Source organism: Ammospiza caudacuta, chromosome 22, assembly GCF_027887145.1.
Source record: "Ammospiza caudacuta isolate bAmmCau1 chromosome 22, bAmmCau1.pri, whole genome shotgun sequence".
In the NCBI taxonomy this organism is placed as follows: Eukaryota; Metazoa; Chordata; class Aves; order Passeriformes; family Passerellidae; genus Ammospiza; species Ammospiza caudacuta.
The window spans coordinates 7,098,330-7,116,681 of NC_080614.1; positions in this window are offsets into that span (position 1 = coordinate 7,098,330).

Consider the following 18,352-nt stretch of genomic DNA (forward strand, 5'->3'; position numbering starts at 1 on the left):
CAGCTGAGTGGCTTTGCGTCCTGCCCTCTGTGTGGGACACCCCAGAGACAGAGAATTCAGCTCTTCCCCAGCTCCAAGCTTGCAGTGGGATGCACCTGGGACTGGGAAAACCCCTATCAAGCAGGAGGTGTATTATTGGGGCAGAAAAGTTCAATTTTTACTCCTGAAGCGCATGAAATGGAGGATCAGCCTTTAATAAAAACCCTTCCTCCTCCCCCTCCCACATACTGTGACTCCCCATCCCAATTTGTCTGGGTTTGGCTGCTTTTATCCCATTTTCACTGACACAATTGCACTGGATGCTGCTGTTTCACAGCAGTGGCTGGAGCTGGCTGAGCTGGCGCTTCCTCCCCTGGTGTGTAATTAAATCCCTGGTGAAGAGGCTGGCAGTGCCTGCACACCTGGAAAGCACTGTGGAGAAAGAAGAAAAGAAGATCAGGTGGTGCTGGGAGCCGGGGAGAAGCAGATTATGTAGAAAGCACAGAATGCCAACATGTGCGCCCTGGAATGGGTCTGGCTCCTCAGGATGGGCTCTGGGACAGCCAGAGTCCAAGCTCTGCCCTTGGAACAGCAGGTTCTGCAGAGCAAAGGGGTGATTTAACATGCTGCCATTCCCTGAGCACCGGGACCGTGTGTTTGTTTGGCTTCCTCCTCCCCCAGGGACTCAGGTGTAATATCACCTTCCCATTAATTTATACGAGAACATTTCCAAATAGTAAACTGCCAATAAATTAGTAATGCTGATCTATAAAAGGGGAAAAAATGGCCTGTTGTGAGTTTATAGCCCTGTGGAAAAGACATTAAACAGAGGCTTCCTAAGCATGAGCACTGGGAGGAGCTGGAGGGGGAGAACTCTAGGCTGAGACCTACCTGGACGTGTTTTGTCTGGCTGGTTTTTAAATCCCTTTGTGAGAGCCAGGCAGGGAAAAAAGAGCACTAAAAGATTCCCATTGACCAATCCAAAGGTGATGAAAAATGAATGAGAGGATGATGCAGCCTGGAGAGAACAAACAAACTACCTGGAGCAAATAGTTTATTTTAAGATGCTAACAAATTTGCACCAGAGGCCTGTGGAAAAAAAGTCCCATACCACAGAGCCAACCTTTCCCTTATTTATAGAATAATTGTGATGATTGATTAGCTGGGATCAGAACTATATTTACGGCATGGAAGTTTTCAGCAATATTTCAAGTAATTTACTTCCTCACACAACTCCCTGGCGCTGTCATCCCAGCTTCACTTTTTCTCCCTGTGAAGCCTGCTTGCTCCAGGATTTATGGCTTTGTTTGTGGGAAGAGAAGGTGTCTTGCTCCAGAGAACAGCAGCAAAACAAGAGCTCAAGGGTAAAACCCTGGTGCTGCAGCTCCCAGCATAGTGAGGGTGGCCCTGCCTGGCTCTCACAGTGTGGGATGTCCCTTGGCATGGCACTGTCCTCTGGCTGAAGGACACGGCTTCTCCTCAGTCTCCCCAGAGAGGGAGGTGTAAAACATTATTGAACCAGGTGTTCCAGAGCATCCTGACCATCCCTCCCAGCTCCTTTGCCCCTACAGACACAGGGCAGGGTGGATGGAGAGGTGACAGCTCTGGGGAGCCTGGCTTGCTGTCCCCAGAACAGCCAGGGAAAGCTCTGCACATCCTCCTGCCCCTCATGCACCCAGGTCCTGCTGCTGGTTTCAATGCAGGGAGGAAGGAAACACTCCCAGAAATGAATCTGGGAGAAAAGCCTAAATATTAGGGCTATTCCACAAACAAAGCACTTAACGCATTTTATTTTATTTTATTTTATTTTATTTTATTTTATTTTATTTTATTTTATTTTATTTTATTTTATTTTATTTTATTTTATTTTATTATTTTATTTTAATTTAATTTTTTTGTTTTGGGCTTTATTTTTTTTTTTGTGCCACAGCTGCAGCTTTTTTCCAGCTGAGCAGCAATGAGGAGAGGGAAGCAGTGGGGAGAACAGGGGTCTCAGGTTCCCTGTGTTTGCCTCCAAAGGGATGCCCACTTGCTCCTGCAGTCAGTGCCAGAGGCTGTGAGGTGCTGAGGCTGCAGACAGACAGACAGACAGACAGACAGGCAGGATCTGCTCACCAGCCTGGAGATGCCCACGGCATCTCCTGCCTCTCTCTCCTGCTGCTTCCCACAGCCTCCAGCCCTGAGCTGCACAGTTTTATTTAAGCCTTTCTCCACTCCCGCCTTGTCTCCATTTCTTTATCTCCCAATAAAAGTAAGCTGTTATTTCCCTTGTGTTCCAACTGCCCTCATTCATCCCCCGGTACCCGCAGGGCCAGCAGCCAGAGTCTGTGCCAGCACTTGAATACTGAGGGGGAAAAAAAACCACATCCTACAGGCTGGAGGCCCTTAGAAGTGAGGGATGCTTGATGCAGCTGGAAATAGAAGCTGCTGCAGCCAAGGTCCTGCTGCAAACCAACCCCATTAGGTCATGTTTGCCTTCCCTCAGGGCTGGCTTGTGGCACAAACATCCTGTGCTGTCCTGCTGATAGTGGGGCCCTGGAAAAATGTTAAAAGATAGACTCTGAAAATGTCAGGCTTTGTGTTTTGCCAGATCATGTGAAATTGCACCCGCGTAAGCAGGATGATGAACGATATAATTGTTAGATGTGATGATTGTTTAGTAATTAAATATGATTATTGTATAATCATAAGAAGAATCATGAGAAACTATGTTAGAAATTTGAGGGGGGCCACGAAGAGCCCATGCTTGGCTGAAATCTATGTATACAATAGAACAATATAAGCTTAATAATTAACATGAAAGTTATTTAACGATAGAATATAAAAACATGTTCATCCCGAGCCCATGTCGGAGTCAGATTTGGGTTTGTACCCCTGACACCCAGAGCTCTTCAATAAAAGCACCTGCATATAATCATTCTCATGATTATGTGTTTCTGAATGCTAACACTGCTGCCTGGTTTCTCTGGGCATTTCCCCTGGTCAGGACCTGTCTGGGGAGGTTTAATGCTTGTCCTGGTTGAGAGCAAATTTGGGAGAGAATCCCAAAGAGGCTCTGGTAGGAAAGCAGATTCAATTGGCCCTTCCCGCAGTCGGTCTGGGAGAAACTACCTCCTTGGAGAAAAGTGGAAAAAACCTGTTTATTAAACAATGAAACCTAAACAATATTAAACAATAAAACCCCTTGCTGCTCCAAAAGAGATGACAAACTGAGAAAGTCCCTCCCTGGGTTGCAGCTCAGCTCACTCAGTCTCTGATCAGTCCCTCAGTGCTGGAAATGTCGCGGCCCAGGCCCGGCCTAGTGGGCCTCAGGTGCAGCTGCCAGTGCTCCCCCTGGGTGATCACCGGCAGGTTTGAACAAGACCAAAGAAAAGGGAAAAATCCACAGTCCAGGGAACTTCTTTGCCTCAGGTATCTAAACTAATTAAAAGCAAAAAAGAGCTCTGTCCCGCTGTCTGTCCATCCGCAGACAGCACAGTCCAGCAGCAGGAATGTGGAGGAGCGAGTGCAGTGTCTGAAAACAAGCTGCACGCTTCTTCTCTCGCCCCTGCACTCTCTGGAACACGTCTTAAGGTGCAACACCCACTATTCAGCATAAACAGAACGAGACACTTTGGGATAAAAGCATCATATAGTCAACCCAGGACAATGCTGCTTTTAAAAGGCGTTTCACCACCTGAAGCACTGGGTTTACAACAAAGCTGGGATCTCAAACTTCATAAAAGGGGATTAAGCCACCTCCTCCAGCAGCTCAGCCACCACCAGGCAGTGTCAGCTCGCTCTTTCTGAGGGGCAAGGAGGCAAGAGGCAATTAGCCACCATTAATTGGCTTCTGAGCCCCTCTTCTGCCCCTGCGCCTCCTTAGAGGAACAGGAATTTGGTGTGCCAGGACCAGACACTTGTCAGCATTAGTGACCCAGGAGCAGGAGAAGCTCCGTGATGGTTTGGGAATTGGATGGACCTGGGAGCAGCCAGAATATCACTGGGCTCATTTGTTAACACAACATCCATAAAGAGAAGCCTCAGGCCAGCCCGTTCTCAGGGCCCCAGAGGACAGAAAGAAGGATGGCCCTTGTGCCAGCAGCATTTGTTTTCATTAGCTGGGTGGAAGGGCCTTGATGGAACCAGGGAGTTTGATTGTCAGGTGAATGACCTTGTTGGCTCTGGAAAAGTCGGAAGCTTTCAAACTGAAATTAGTAAACCAGCTTTAAAAGAAATAAAAAATCCCTTTTAAAAAAAAGAAATAAAACGCAACTTAAGTTTCCACTTCCACATACCTCAGCATATGTCCAAACTCTGGCTTTCCCCCAAAGCCCACCCACAGAAGTGTTGGTGTTGTAGGAAAAAGGCCTTGGCAAAGCAGGGAACTTTTGGAAGTCCTTGCACAACTGGAGACCTGGACAGTGAAATTTCCTTCATAAAGGGCAACCCAAGGAGAGAAACGTTTAATTCCTTAGGCTTCTTTGTTTTATGTTTGGCCTCATGGCATCAAAATTAAAGGAATTTGCTCATTAAAATGATTTGGAAATTTATGGCTTTTTACATGATGCTTTCCCGCAGCATTTCCTTGACATCCATCTTTCCATCTACTTTTCCCAGAAGCAGAACCTTCCCAGTCCCTTCCTGGAGCTACACATCTTTCCCAACCCTAAACCACCCAGAAATGTTTGCTGCACAAACAAAGGAGCAAAGGGAGCTGTTAGATGCTCCTGCTCCTTGGCAGGCTGATGGGGATTCTCAGGAGCTGTTTGGGATGCGAGGGTCCGTCCCTGGCTGGTGGCAGGAGCAGCCTGAGGAGCGGGGTGAGTGCTGGGGGTGAGTGCAGCAGAGCCTGGCCTTGCTGCCAGCCCACTGTTGGCATTTGTCAGCACATCCTCCAAAACTCCTTGCAATGAACTTGTTCAAGTTGTTTGAATCACTTTTCAGAACAGGCAAAGCAGCTCTTTTCCCTCCTTGTTGTCAGTGCTCTTCCCTGATACCTTCAAGGTCGTGGCTGCTGTCCCCCTGTCCCCGTTAGACCTGTCTAATTATGACTCCAAGCTTAAGTGCTCTTTGACTAGTCCGGCTTATCCATCCGTGCTTGCTCTGCCATGGCTCCTAATCTCAACCTCAAGTGGCTCCTGGAGGAGCCTGGAATGCCCTGCTGTGGTTGCAGACAGGATCCTCATCCACACAGGGAGCAGGGAGAAGATTTTCTTAGATCCAGAGAAACATTTAAGTTGGAAAAACCTTTTAGGATCATGGAATCCACCCAGTTTTGCTCTGGCTGAGAGGATGGGCACAGTGTAGAGGGATGAGTGACCTCCAAAGGATCTGGGGTGATGGGTGCACAGAGCTTGCTGCTTGTCCTCTCCCTGTATCTCTGGGACACTTTACTCCTTCCCTCTGTGGGAAAATCACTGAGAATCATTCCCCTTTTCCCATTTCTTCGGGGCCAAGCTTCAGCATCCTTTTAGAGTGGCTGCTCCTCCTGCTCTGGCTCCTCTGGGATCCATCCCTTTGTCACCAGCAGTCCATGAAAGTGGCCCTGAGCTGCTCAGAGCCCTGTCCTTCCTTGCAGAGGCTCCACAGTGAGAGAAAAGGTGCCTCACTGGAGGCTCTGCCATCTCGTCCCTCTGATGCTGGAGATTGTTTTGATAAGCTCCTTGTTTCCCATGCACAGAGCACAGAACTATTTTTCTTGCACCGAGCAGACAAGATGTTGAAATGTTTTTTCTTGTGATAACTGAAAGTGCAAGGAATCCTGCCTGCGATTCTTGTCAAGTCGAGGGATCTCTTTGTAGTTCAGTGAATCATTTCATCCCCGATGTTAATTTAAAAGCAAACAAACAGAGCTGAATGCATTCGATAGTAGAATTATTTCCAGTACATTTCAGGCTTTTTGTTGCTGTGTGTTGTAAAACACCACGGCATGGAGCACTGTGGGGTGGAATCAGGGGACTGGAGGCTTGGCTGTGCCCCACTGCACCCCACTGAGCACCTTTGCACCCCATTGTGCCCCATTGAATCCCATTGCACCCACATCATGCACCCACATCTCCCCAGCTGCATCCTCTTGGGAAAGGCTCCCATCCCTGGCACAGCCACAACAGCAAACCAGGAGTTAAATAAAACTCCCCTTGAAAACAGGAGCTGCAAAACATCAGCCTCTGTTCCACCTCAAAAGAGCAAGAATGAATCGGAAAAGGGCAAAGAGCGTGAAAGGCTGAATTGTAATAAAAACGGTGTTTAAATGTGCCACCGAGAATTAATCGCTCCTTTCTTTGGAGCTTCCCCTTGGAGGGCTGTTCCTAGGAATTTGTGGGAGGAAGCAGGAGCAAGGAATCAGTTTTATTTTGCATCTAGGCTATATCAGGTGTGGAACTGCCCTGGTTTGCAGGCACGTGATTGCAGAGGGGCAGCTGGGGTGCTCAGGCCCTGCTTGGGGGCTCTCAGAGGGGACAGGCAGGCATGGAGGGCAATTCTGGCTCTCCTGGAGGTTGGTGGTGCCAGTGACTCCCTGGAAGTGATGGACACTTTCCCACCGGGCAAGGTCCAGGTCAGGAGTGGAGAGCAGGAGGTGCCAGCCCAGAGGGACCTGGTGCCCTCCAGGCTCAATGATTGCCTGGAACAGGAATGCCAGGCTCAGTGACTGCCTGGAGCTGGGAATGCCAGGCTCAGTGACTGCCTGGAACAGGAATGCCAGGCTCAGAGACTGCCTGGAGCTGGGAATGCTTATCCCTGGGAGCCAAGGACCGGCAATAACGCTTCCCAGTGAGAGGCAAAGTGCTCCATCTGCTCTGTGCATCCTGGAGGAGTCACTGGTGACTTTTTGGCTGCCTGGAGGAGCAGCAGGCACAGAGAGGCCCTGCAGTGCCACACTGGGTGCCAGCCATCCCCTGGCAGAGCTATCTGGGTGGGCAGCTATCAATGGTATTTTTGCCCCTAAGGAGGGGAGAGAATGATGCATCTGATTCCATCTTATCAGAAGGGTAATTAATTATTTTATTATTCTATATTATATTCTATATTATATTCCATTATATTACATTATATTATATTACATCTAAACTGAATCTGCCAAACACTCAACTGCACAGAATCTTGTGATTGTCAGCCCACAGTCCCAACACACACACACACTTGGCCTTGATAGGCCAAGGAAACAAAACACCATCACTGTGGGTAAACAATTTCCATATTGCATTCTACTTTGGCACAACACAGGCACAGCAAATGATAAGAATTGTTTTTCCTTTCTCTGAGGTCCAGAGAATGTGAATCTCAGAAATATTCTTGGGAAGAACTGTGCCTTGCTTTTCTCTGTGAAGAGAAATGTGGCAGCAGGCAGCGAGGTGGGCAACAGCAGAGAGCCCAGGGGCGTGATGCTCTTCTTCCTCCCCATCACTTCACCTCCTCCTCCCACTCTGTCCCCTGAGTTTTCCACAGTGCCCACTGGCCCTGTGTGGCAGTGACACACCCAAGATCAGTGGGAGGATCAGCAGCAGCAGATCTCTGTCACCAAACCCTCGCTCCCTGCAAGCCCAGGGAGCGTCACCTTTTCAGATGCACAAAATCAATGCTGTCCTACATCCCAAAACCTTTAAACATCAGACAGGCAATTTGTCTTTGCTGATGGTGGCTGAGCACTGAGAGGAGCCCGGCCAGATTAAATAAACCTGCAATAGCAATTTGAGGTCATTTTCATCATATTAATGTGTTTCCTGCCTATGGTAGAAAGGGAGTCAAGGAGATGGGCTTGGATCAGCTCCACAATGGCATTGCTTTTTTGTGAGAAGCCGGTTTTGGTGATCATTGCAACAGAATGGGAGTGATGAGAAGAGTCAGTGATGGGTCTGGGCACACACACAGCATTGCTGGGTCCTGCCAGGGGTGGCACAGCTGGGTGGGGACATGGTGTGGCCTGTGTGGGCTGCTCCTCTCCTTAGCCAAGGGGCCAATGGGAGGAGAAGTATTTGACACTTGGCTTTTTTCCTCCCTTATAATCAAAAAGTAAACAGAGTCAGAGCTTTATGAGGCCGTTTAAGTGTTTCAGTGCCAAGATGCAGCTCAGTATGTCCAGTTCTGGCCCCTCGGTTCAGGATGGATGTTGAGATGTTTGAGCATGTCCAGAAGGGTCAACAAGGCTGATGAGGGGCTGGGAACACAAACCCTGTGAGGAACCACTGAGGGAGCTGGAGGGGTTCAGCCTGGAGAAAAGGAGACTCAGGGGTGACCTTGTCACTCTCTACAACTCCTGAAAGGTGCCTGTGCTCAGCTGGGGCTGGGCTCTTTCTCCAGGCAGCACTGACAGAATCAGAGGACACAGCCTCAAGTTCCACCAAGGGACATATAGGTTGGATATTAAGAAAAAGTTTTTTATAGAAAGAGTGACCAAGTTCTGGAATGGCTGTCCAGAGAGGTGGTGGAGTCACCATCCCGGGGTGTGTTTAACAAAGCCTGGATGTGGCACTGGGTGCCAGGGTTTAGTTGAGGGGTTTGGGCTGGATTGAACTCGATGATCTTAAAGGTCTCTTCCAACCCAGTGATTCTGTGAATATGTTCTGAGAAGTTTGGGTAAGGAGCTCTGTGATTATGCACACAGCACACCTCCCTCTTCCTCCTCCAAACCAGGGGGAAAAGCAGGGAGGAGCTGAGAGTCTGAGTATTCCTTAGAAACAGAAGGCAAATTTGAGATAACATTAAAAACATCATTTGACATATCTGAAAGCCTTTTGTAAGCACTTTCCAGGAATATTTTACAGCCTCAGCTTCATTAGTAGCATTACCTGCAGGAAGGCACCTCTCAGCGTGAGCGCTCCGTGCTCAGCGCTCGCAAATGTTGAATTACAGATTCTGCTGTAAAACACACAACGTGTGCAGGGAGATAACTCCCATCAAGAGTGGGAAGAGCTGCGTGTGGCTTCTGGGATTCCCCAGCTTCACCAGGCTGAGAAACCCCTCAAAATTTCCTGCCAAGGGCAGCCTCAGAGCTGGGTTTGTTTGCAGAAGGGATCTTGCTGTAGCTCTGCATGGAGCAAGGGGCAGCTCATGGGCTCTGGGGGAGGAAAAGGAACTCATCTGTGTGCCACCAACCCTGAGCACGCAGTGTGGTTTTGTCACAGACATCTTTTATGGAAAATCCTCTCCTTAGGATTTTTCTTCCTGAGAAGCTGAGAAGCCTCAGGAACAAAATGTAAACATTGATTATCTGCTGCTGTGGAATGCAACAGGTGGATCTGTGATTGGTCTCATGTGGTTGTTTGTAATTAATGGCCAATCACAGTCGGCTGGCTCGGATGAGAGTCCGAGACACAAAGCCTTTGTTATCATTCTTTGCTATTCTATTCTTAGCTAGCCTTCTGATGAAACCTTCTCTTCTATTCTTTTAGTATAGTTTTAATGTAATATATACCATAAAATAATAAATCAAGCCTTCTGAAACATGGAGTCAAATCCTCATATCTTCCCTCAACCTGAGACCCCTGTGAACACTGTCACAGAGATTCACAATACTTCCTGCAGAAATTTGGGAATCACTGTGGGTCCATCTGATAACATCTCTGCCTTCTCACCAGTGACTCATGAAGACCAAGAGAAACAAAACTCACCAAATACGTGACTGCTTGCAGGGGTTTAATTGAAGCTGTGTACCAGCAGAGGCTGCCTGCTATGTGACATGACAGTGGGAGGCCAGTGAGGATCTGGGTCCCAGCCCTTCCCCAGCTCCCTGGGCAATTTGTCCTCAAGGTTTCCCTGCTTCAGCACATTGCCGAGAGAGACAGTGACAGATACAGGAGAAGAGCTGCACATAACCTCGATTACCCAAGGATAATGAGGCCCAGTGCACCCACATGCTATCAGTAATATTTGTATCTATTCAGCTTTTTCAGTGCTAAAGGTAACCATTTATATCCATTAAAAGCAGACAACTGGATGGCAAGCGGGGCTCAGCCCTGGCTGCCTCTTGATGGGCAGCATCTATCACACCTCATGTCCTCAGAGATCTTCTCCACGGTGATGCTGGGCTCTGCCAATGTCACAACTCCCTGGAGAGCTGCTGTGACATGTCAGCTTTGAGGCCATCCCACTGCCTGTTTGTGAGCCCAGCCCATGGCCTGAGTGGTGCCCAGTGGAGCCATCACTGTCCCAGCCACACTTAATTCCCTTCATCCCTCAGCGGACAATGCCAGGATGATCCCTGCCCAATGCCATCCCCACAGTGGCCATCACTTCTCCGTCACCTCCGTGCCTCAGTGTCACAGACATCTTTTATGAAAAATCTTTTCCTTAGGATTTTTCCTCTTGAGAAGCTAAAAGGCCTCAGGAACAAAATGTAAACATTGATTATCTGCTGCTGTGGAATGCAACAGGTGGATCTGTGATTGGTCTCATGTGGTTGTTTCTAATTAATAGCCAATCACAGTCAGCTTGGCTATTACCTTTCTTATCATACTTTCTTTTTCTATTCTTAGCTAGCCTTCTGATGAAATATTTTTCTTCTATTCTTTTAGTATAGTTTTAATATAATATATATGATAAAATAATAAATCAAGCCTTCTGAAACATGGAGTCAGATCCTCGTCTCTTCCCTCAACCTGAGACCCCTGAGACCTTTTTCTCCAAGGTGCACAAAATCCTTCCCAAAACATCCCTCTATTCTCCCCAGCCTGCATTTTCTTCCTCAGCCTGTCACTCCTGCTGGGATGCTGCTGTAACCATGGCCAATGCATCAGCCCCCACCTCACCAGCTCTGAGGAAATGAGTTTTGTTCACTCTGGAGGTGCCAAATGAGTTTTGTTCACTCTGGAGGTGCCCTCGAGGAAGGGCCGGCAGCCCCTTTGCTGCTGGGAATCCACTGGAGCAGCACTCTGCCCATTCATCATCTCCTTGGACATTACAAGAGAATCTGTCCACTTAAAACAGGATTATTTCTGGGTGGCAAGCTGCAAAGTTAATTTGGCTCTAATCCCTTTAAACAGAACCAGTAATTGGAGTGATAATGACACTCCTGGAGGGCTCTCCTTACCAGGGCATGGGAAGGTCTGCGGGCAGATGAGCCTGACCTCCTGCCTGGCACAGCAGGGACAGCACGGGCACAGCACTGAGGAGGGCACCACGATGAACAAATCCCCTCCACAAGGGTCCAGAATGATGGGTCAGGACCCCCAGGCACCCCCAGAGCATCATGACCTTCCTGCCTGCCCCGTGTCCCTGGCTGCCTGCTTCCAGACAAAGAGCCTGAGAATAAACAGCTTTAATCATACAATCCCCACTTCCTATTGCTAATAATATTATCATCATGATATTAAGCCAGTTAATTCTTTCTCTCAATTTATTTGCTTTTGTTTTCGTACTCCCATGTTGTAATTTTCAATTTAATTAGTTTCAGTGTTTCTGAGGGCAATAGGTCTTGGTTTATCTTTGGAGCTAATAGTCCTAATTGTTTACCCTTTCTTTGGCAATATCTCATTAACTTTATGGGCCATCATTTCCATGGCACCTCCAGAATTAATTCCCTCACTCTTTGAACCATCTTCCTAAAATCTTCACGGCTTTTTGCTTCCCTAATCCTGCCTGACCTTACTCAGCTCTTGCTGTGTCCCACCAAGCCCCAGGGCAGCAGGTGGAGGATGGACCTCCCTGTACAGGGAAACCTCTGGCTCCTGCCCTGACCTTGGGCAGAGCCCTGCATCTGCCACTTGGTCGCTGTGGTCAGCTCTCCTCTCTTTGTGTCCTCCCACAAGTGGTCCTGCTCTTCTAGACTGATTCTGGTCATTGTTTCTGTCTTTAAGTCTGGAGTCACTTATCCTGCTGATGGAGGGGGTCTGGATATTTCCCTCAGCTTCAGTGGCTGGAAATTCCTTCCCTCTCTGAAGCAAAGGAAAAGCTGCTGGAAAGCCAAGGCATTCCATCATTTTGAGGCAGCTGATGGGGTGCAGATTCATTACCCTCCACTGGCCCCTCGAGCGAGCTCCATGCTGGGATTTGGGAGAGGTGGCACCCCTCACAGTGGGCAGAGCTCACAGACAGCCTCCCTATCTCAGCTCCTGCCTTCAGACCCCATTCATCACACTCCTAATGACTTTGTGTTCACAGAAGAGACGTTTTTGGCTGCAGAGGCGAGGCACAGATAATATCTCCCATTGATTGTTCCACCTTGCTTGAATGATGTGTACCAGGAAATGGGCCTGAATTTTCAGCTCAAATCATGCTTGGAGGGTGGGCTTGGAACCTAGAGGGGCCTGTTTGGCTGTAATGATTGCAATGCCATGGGAGTTTCCTCAGGACATTCCCAGTTCCACAGTCAGCTTTACCCTTGGGTGTCGCAGACAACTTTCATAAAAAATCCTTTCTTTAGGACTTTTTCCTCCTGAGAAGCTGAGAGGCCTCAGGAACAAAATGTAAGCAATGATTATCTGCTGCTGTGGAATGCAACAAGTGCATCTGTGATTGGCCCATCTTAGATGTTTATAATTAATGGCCAATCATAGCCCAGCTGGCTCAGACAGAGAGTCCAAGACAGCTGCCTTTGTTATCATTCTGATGAGAACCTTTTCTTCTATTCTTTTAGTATAGTTTTAATGTAATATATATCATAAAATAATAAATCAAGCCTTCTGAAACATGGAGTCAGATCCTCGTCTCTTCCCTCAACATAAGACCCCTGTGAACACCATCACACTTGGGTCCAGTCCCATCAATATCAGAGGGTGGCACACCCTGAGCCCCTTGGCTGCCCACTCAGCTGGAGGAGCAGAGCAGCACAGGCTTTCCCAGCTGTGGGAGGATGCCAGGAGTGTCCCTGGGTTACAGCTGCCTGCTCAGCACCAGAACATAATTTCCCATTAAGCAAACAGGGAGGGATCTGCTGGTGGCCACTGCGAGGGCACCTGAATTATTGATTGGAACACGGCTCCAGCCGAGGCACTGAAGGCAGCAAGAGCAGCTCCTTCCCAGCAAACCTCACCCAGCTCATGGCAAATCCAGTGACCAAGCCCCCCAAGTGCTGCTTTGTCAGGATCTCTAGCTGGTCAGAGTGATTCTGAGAAAAGTTCCAAAGTCTCTTTTCCCAGCTCGGTGTTTGAAGAAGGAGTCAGGGCTCTTCATTTCTCGGTTGTTTAGTTTATCTTATCAAAAAAAAATTTCTCTTGGCCTGCCGAGGTCTGCTCAGCAAGACAGTCTGAGGCATTCTGCCTGCGTCCGGGGTGGTGTTATGTCTTTATACTAAAAACTACTTATACAATGTTTACAATTACTTTCTAATACCTATCACCTATGTTAGACAGTGAGCTTCTACTCTAAACTAATCTGTAACTGCCAACATTACAGCAGAAGATGGAGGCCAAGAAGAAGAAAGAGGAAGGTTAGACACACCCAGTTTCTTCTATCTTGCTTCCTGAACTCCCACACCAAAATCCTTAAAATCCACTTTTTCACCTAGTGATAACTTCACTAATATTCTACTTAAACTGTTGTGGCCTGCTGATCTTCATACAAGGTTGGTAACTTGCTCCACGGGTCATAATCAAAACCACAGGCATTTTGAGCTCTGTGCCAGAGTCTCTGACAGGGGTCTGGCTGTTCAGGACAGCCAGAGGGATGTCCTGGGTTTTGACACTGCCTGTTCTGCACAGCCCAGGCTTCACAGGGAGAGCTCACACAGGGCAAAGGCCATGGCAGGGAAAGGACGGCTGGAATTGTCCCTGGCGGGCACAGGCATTTGGATAAATGGCTTTGAGGAGCAGCCGAGGGAAGGAGAGCGTTCCTAAAGCTCCTCAGCCTGTTACAAGAGGATTTTGCTGGGGCTGAGGCTGCTGCTGGCGTGCAAAGTGCTCGGGGGCGAGCAAACACACGTTTATGCAACATATGGACGGGCACACACCAAGTACAAAGCAGCCAGATGGGCACACTGGCTGCTGCCAAGTTCACTTCTCCCATGCTTTCCTTTGGTTGTTTTTCATCTTCCATGGGCTGCTCCAAAAGTGCTGGGTCTCCTTCCTGCACATCCCAGGCCCAGCACTGACTCCCACCTCACTTTCTGTGGTCTAATCTGAGCGCTTTCTGGATGCTTCCATTCCTTAAATTTCATTGTGGTTGGCTGCCAGCTTGCACAGGGTTTCAAAAAAGGCTTCTCAAGGGTTGGTGGGTGGGCAGGCAGATCTGATCCAAGCTGGGAGAGGTGGCAGTGCTGGGGAGGCACATGGAGAACAAGCCAGATGTGGCAGCAGAGGCTTCTGGAAGGGAGCCCATGGCAAATGGCAGCATTTCTCTAACCCCATATTGACTTTGGCTTCCAGAATCAATTTTCTTTATTAGCTGATGAATCTCCTCAAAAGACTTTCTGTACTGAATCTAGATAAATTATTTAACCAGTAAATTCTTTCCACTCTAGCACTGCTCCAGCACTGGGATTTCATGGAGAAGAGCAGCAGAGAGGGGTGAAGGGCCAAGGTCATGCCAGCAGAACAGCAGAGCAGGAATGGGTTTGCCAATAAGTGACCAGCTGAGAGTGACTGTAAAACTGGCTATTAATAAGAAACAGGTTTTTGACAAAATGCTGGGATTAGGAGTGAACACAAGGAGCAAGTCATTGGAGGCTATAGCCTTAATTATTCATACAAGCAAATTGCTGCAGATGGAGGGAGAGCAGACTGCTGATGTGGGCAGGAGCAGGCAGTGGAGGCTGTCACCTGCCCTGGGTGAGCTGCACTTAAGGGAAAAGATGCTCCAGCCTCCATGGGGACACAGGGATGTGTGATGTCCACGTAGGAGGATGAGCTCCAAGGATTTTGGGACTTGGACATTGTGGCTACAGCAATGTGAGCAGCTGGATAATCACCAGGGGTGCAGTGGTGAGGGCTGGCATGGGCAGGATGCTCAGCCCGGCTGCCCTGCCTCCCCCAAGGCCGGCTGTGAGTGTCTCATTTGCTGTGTAAAATCAGGCTTCACGTGCTTGACAGGGCCAGGCAGCTTCAAGGCCAGCACTAACTGATGAGCCACAGAGCAAGAAATAATTCTGCCTCCAAGAATAATGCTGGCTCACGAGGTCAGAGTATTCCAACATATTTATAGCCAGTAAAGAAAACGATTGTGTTAAACGGCAGCTGAAGTACACGGAGGCCCAGCCAGAGCTGCTGTCTGTGGCCATTTGTTATCTCCCTGGGAGCACAGCTATGCAGCTTGGGATCTGCATCCCGAGGACTTCACAGCAATCCCTCTCAGCAGCCACTTTGGGGATCAAAGTGGGTATTTCCTGCAGAATGAAGCTGCACATCCCAGGCTGACCTGGGGCTTGTGAGGCATTGGCAGGTGCATGGCAATGGTGCTGCTGAGCAGAGGGATAGTGGGGTCCTGCAGGTGTGCAGGTGTGCATCCCCCTTGTGCATCCCCCTGTGTGCATCCCCCCTTGGGTATCCCCCCCTTGTGCATCCCCCTATGTTCATCCCCTTTGTGCATCCCTCTGTATTCATCCCCCTGTGTGCAGCCCCCCATTTTCCATCACATCCATTTTTCTGCATCTCCCTGTGTTCATCCCCCTGTGTGCATCCCCCTGTGTTCATCCCACCTTGTGCATCTCCCCATTTTCCATCACATCCATTTTGTGCATCCCTCCTTGTGCATCCCCCCTTGTGCATCCCCCTGTGTTCACCCCCATTGTACATCCCCCTGTGTGTATCCCCCCATTTTCCATCCCCAAGCACAAACACAACGCCCAGGACAGGCAGAGGGACTCAGAGTTCCTCACTGCCACTGTCTCCTTATGGAAACCACACCGAGATGAGTTCGACCTGGTTCCAATAATCAGCTATAAATAGCAAGCTCAATTAAGACAACCAAACAAAGGCAATGATGGATACCTGCCTGGGAGGCCCTGGGGGACGGGGGGCAGGGAGTCTGGGTTTTGCTTGTGCAAACACCATGTTTTTATGTAAAGCTGCCAGCAGTGGGTTAGGCACAGGGCGAGGACAGAGGGGACCAGAATGCCACACACCAACTACACACACATAAAGCAAACTGCAAAACATCCATAAAAAAACTGCAAAGCATCACCCACTGGGTCACAGCCAACTCCAGCCCCTCTTCCAAAGCCCCTCTGTCACTCTGGGACAGTGGCTGCTGTCCCAGCCTGGGGATCACTGGGATCAGAGCTTTGCTGTCTGGGTAAGCAGCCTGGCAGCCCAGCTAAGGAGCACACAGATGTCACCTTGGTTTTTTAAGATTTTCTAAGCCTTCTGATGTTGACGTTCTTGTAGTGAACTTTCTCACACACTTTCTGTAAATAACTCATTGTTTTGCATTCCTTTATGGAGGAGGACAAAGTTGACAGACTGTTGGTTTGACCAGTGTCATTGGAGAGGTGGCACTGTCACCCTCCAATCCACTGCTACTTTTGGGAAACTATAAATGCTGGAGTCAGAAAATAAACTGCCCTTTTTCTTCACCTTGAGAACAGCAGTGTGCACTTGTGTTTTTTCGTGTCCTATAGTGACGTTCTTTGACCCTGCTCTGCAAGGAGCAGAGGCACAACCCCAACAGCCACAGTGGGTGCTTGGCGGGTCCCTCTCATCCCACCAGCCACTCTTTAGGGAGCCCATCAGTGTCCCCATTATCCCCACAGCAGCCGGGGTTTGGAAGCACCAGGACCCGAGCGGATAAATCTGAAGTACACACGGCTTACAATGTGTATATCAACCCCAATTTATTCAGAATGAGCTGCTCAGACATGCTTGTAGCAGCTTCGAGAGCATGTTTATCAGCCAGGCTACTTGGGAGATCATTGCCATTGATTGCCATGTCATTGTCACTCCCGGGGCACAACAGGAGGCTGAGGCAGCGAGATGACATTGTCTGCAGGAGCCAGCAAGGTGGGGAGCTGATGTTTCCTGGGAGGATCAGGCGGAGCTGTGATGTTCCCTGGTGCTCTGAGCTGCCTCCCCAAAAAATTCCAAGCTCTGCAGACCCAGAAATGATGGCATGCCTGGCCAAAACCTTTTTTTTTTTTTCTTATTGCTGTTTATGTGTGGGTTGCTGTAGTGCCACCTGTGAGGAGAACGCAGGGGGGTTAAATAAGGAGAGAAGAAAATCCCAGCTGATGGCAGCAGAAACAGAGCAAATGCTCTGCAGAAAGGAGGCAGGCAAAGGTGAGCTGAGGACTGGAAAAATCTCTCCCCCAGAGGAATTAAAGAGCTCAGGCTGTTGAGCTTATTAGAAAGAGCAGGAGGCACAATTGGCCCCCTGGCATGGGAGTCACAACCCTGCAGGGCTGCCAGGGACAGGGGAGCATGAAGAGACCCAAAGGATGTGACTCCCCCATTCAAAAGCAAGGCCTTTCCTTCCAACAGCACCAGCAGGCTATTAATGATGCTGAGAGGAGTGATGGGCAGCCCCAGCCTCAGGAGGATGCTGAGAGGAATGATGGGCAGCCCCAGCCTCAGGAGGACTCTTTCAGCTCTCCTGACAGTGGAGCTGGGAGGGAGGGCTCAGCCAGGAAGCAAGGGAGGCACTGGTCAGAAAAAGAGGCTGTGGATGCTGCTTATAGCCAGAAAGGATCAGCCATCAAAAAGCCCAGAGCCCTTTAATCTTTACTCAGGCTCCTCATTCCTAATCCCTGGTGTGTCACGCCAACAAGACCTTCTGGGTGCAGCTGTGGATCAGCAGATCTCCAAGGACTGGATCACACAGCTCACTCTTGTTTTTGAGAGACCAGCAGGTTGAAGCCAGCACTCAGCTGTCCAAAAATCAGGCTCTAAATCACCTGGGGGGAGGCAGGGTATGATGACCCCGGTGGGATTGTGGCCAGGGCAGCCTGCCAGCAATTCCTTCCTGGTGGAACACCAGGAGACTCCAGAGAAACTATGGGAGCTGAAATTCCTCTTGGTGAAACTCGCACCAAAACGACAGGGTTTGTAATCACCGTGGGCTCTGGCTTGTTTGCCTGTTTGCTCTCTGCTCATTGCATTTCCAGCTGCTCTTGTGTGTATTTGCACTTTGCAGGCTTTAATTGGGATGGCTGAACAAAGCCCGTCCGCAGCCGGCGATGCCGCGGTGATCAGTAACAGGAGGCACAAATTAGAACAAATAAATCTGAATCCAATTCAATTCCTTGTGCAATCAGGAAGATCAACACGTCAAATTGTGGGCACTATAAATTAAAAGCCTCCAAGGAGACATTGGAAGGCGCTGCCTGGCTGCTGTGGCTGGCGTTCAAAAGGCTTTTCTTCCTTGCAGACAGCCTGTGAGATGAACAGCAGGATTTTCCCTCTGCCACCAGGAAGGCTTTTTTGCCACCAGAAAATTTCTTTCAGCAGATATGAAAAGCCTCTGCTGTAGGCTGCATGGAAGGTGGGTTTGTGCTGCTGAGGGTGGGCTGTGTGGGGTGAACGTGGCACTG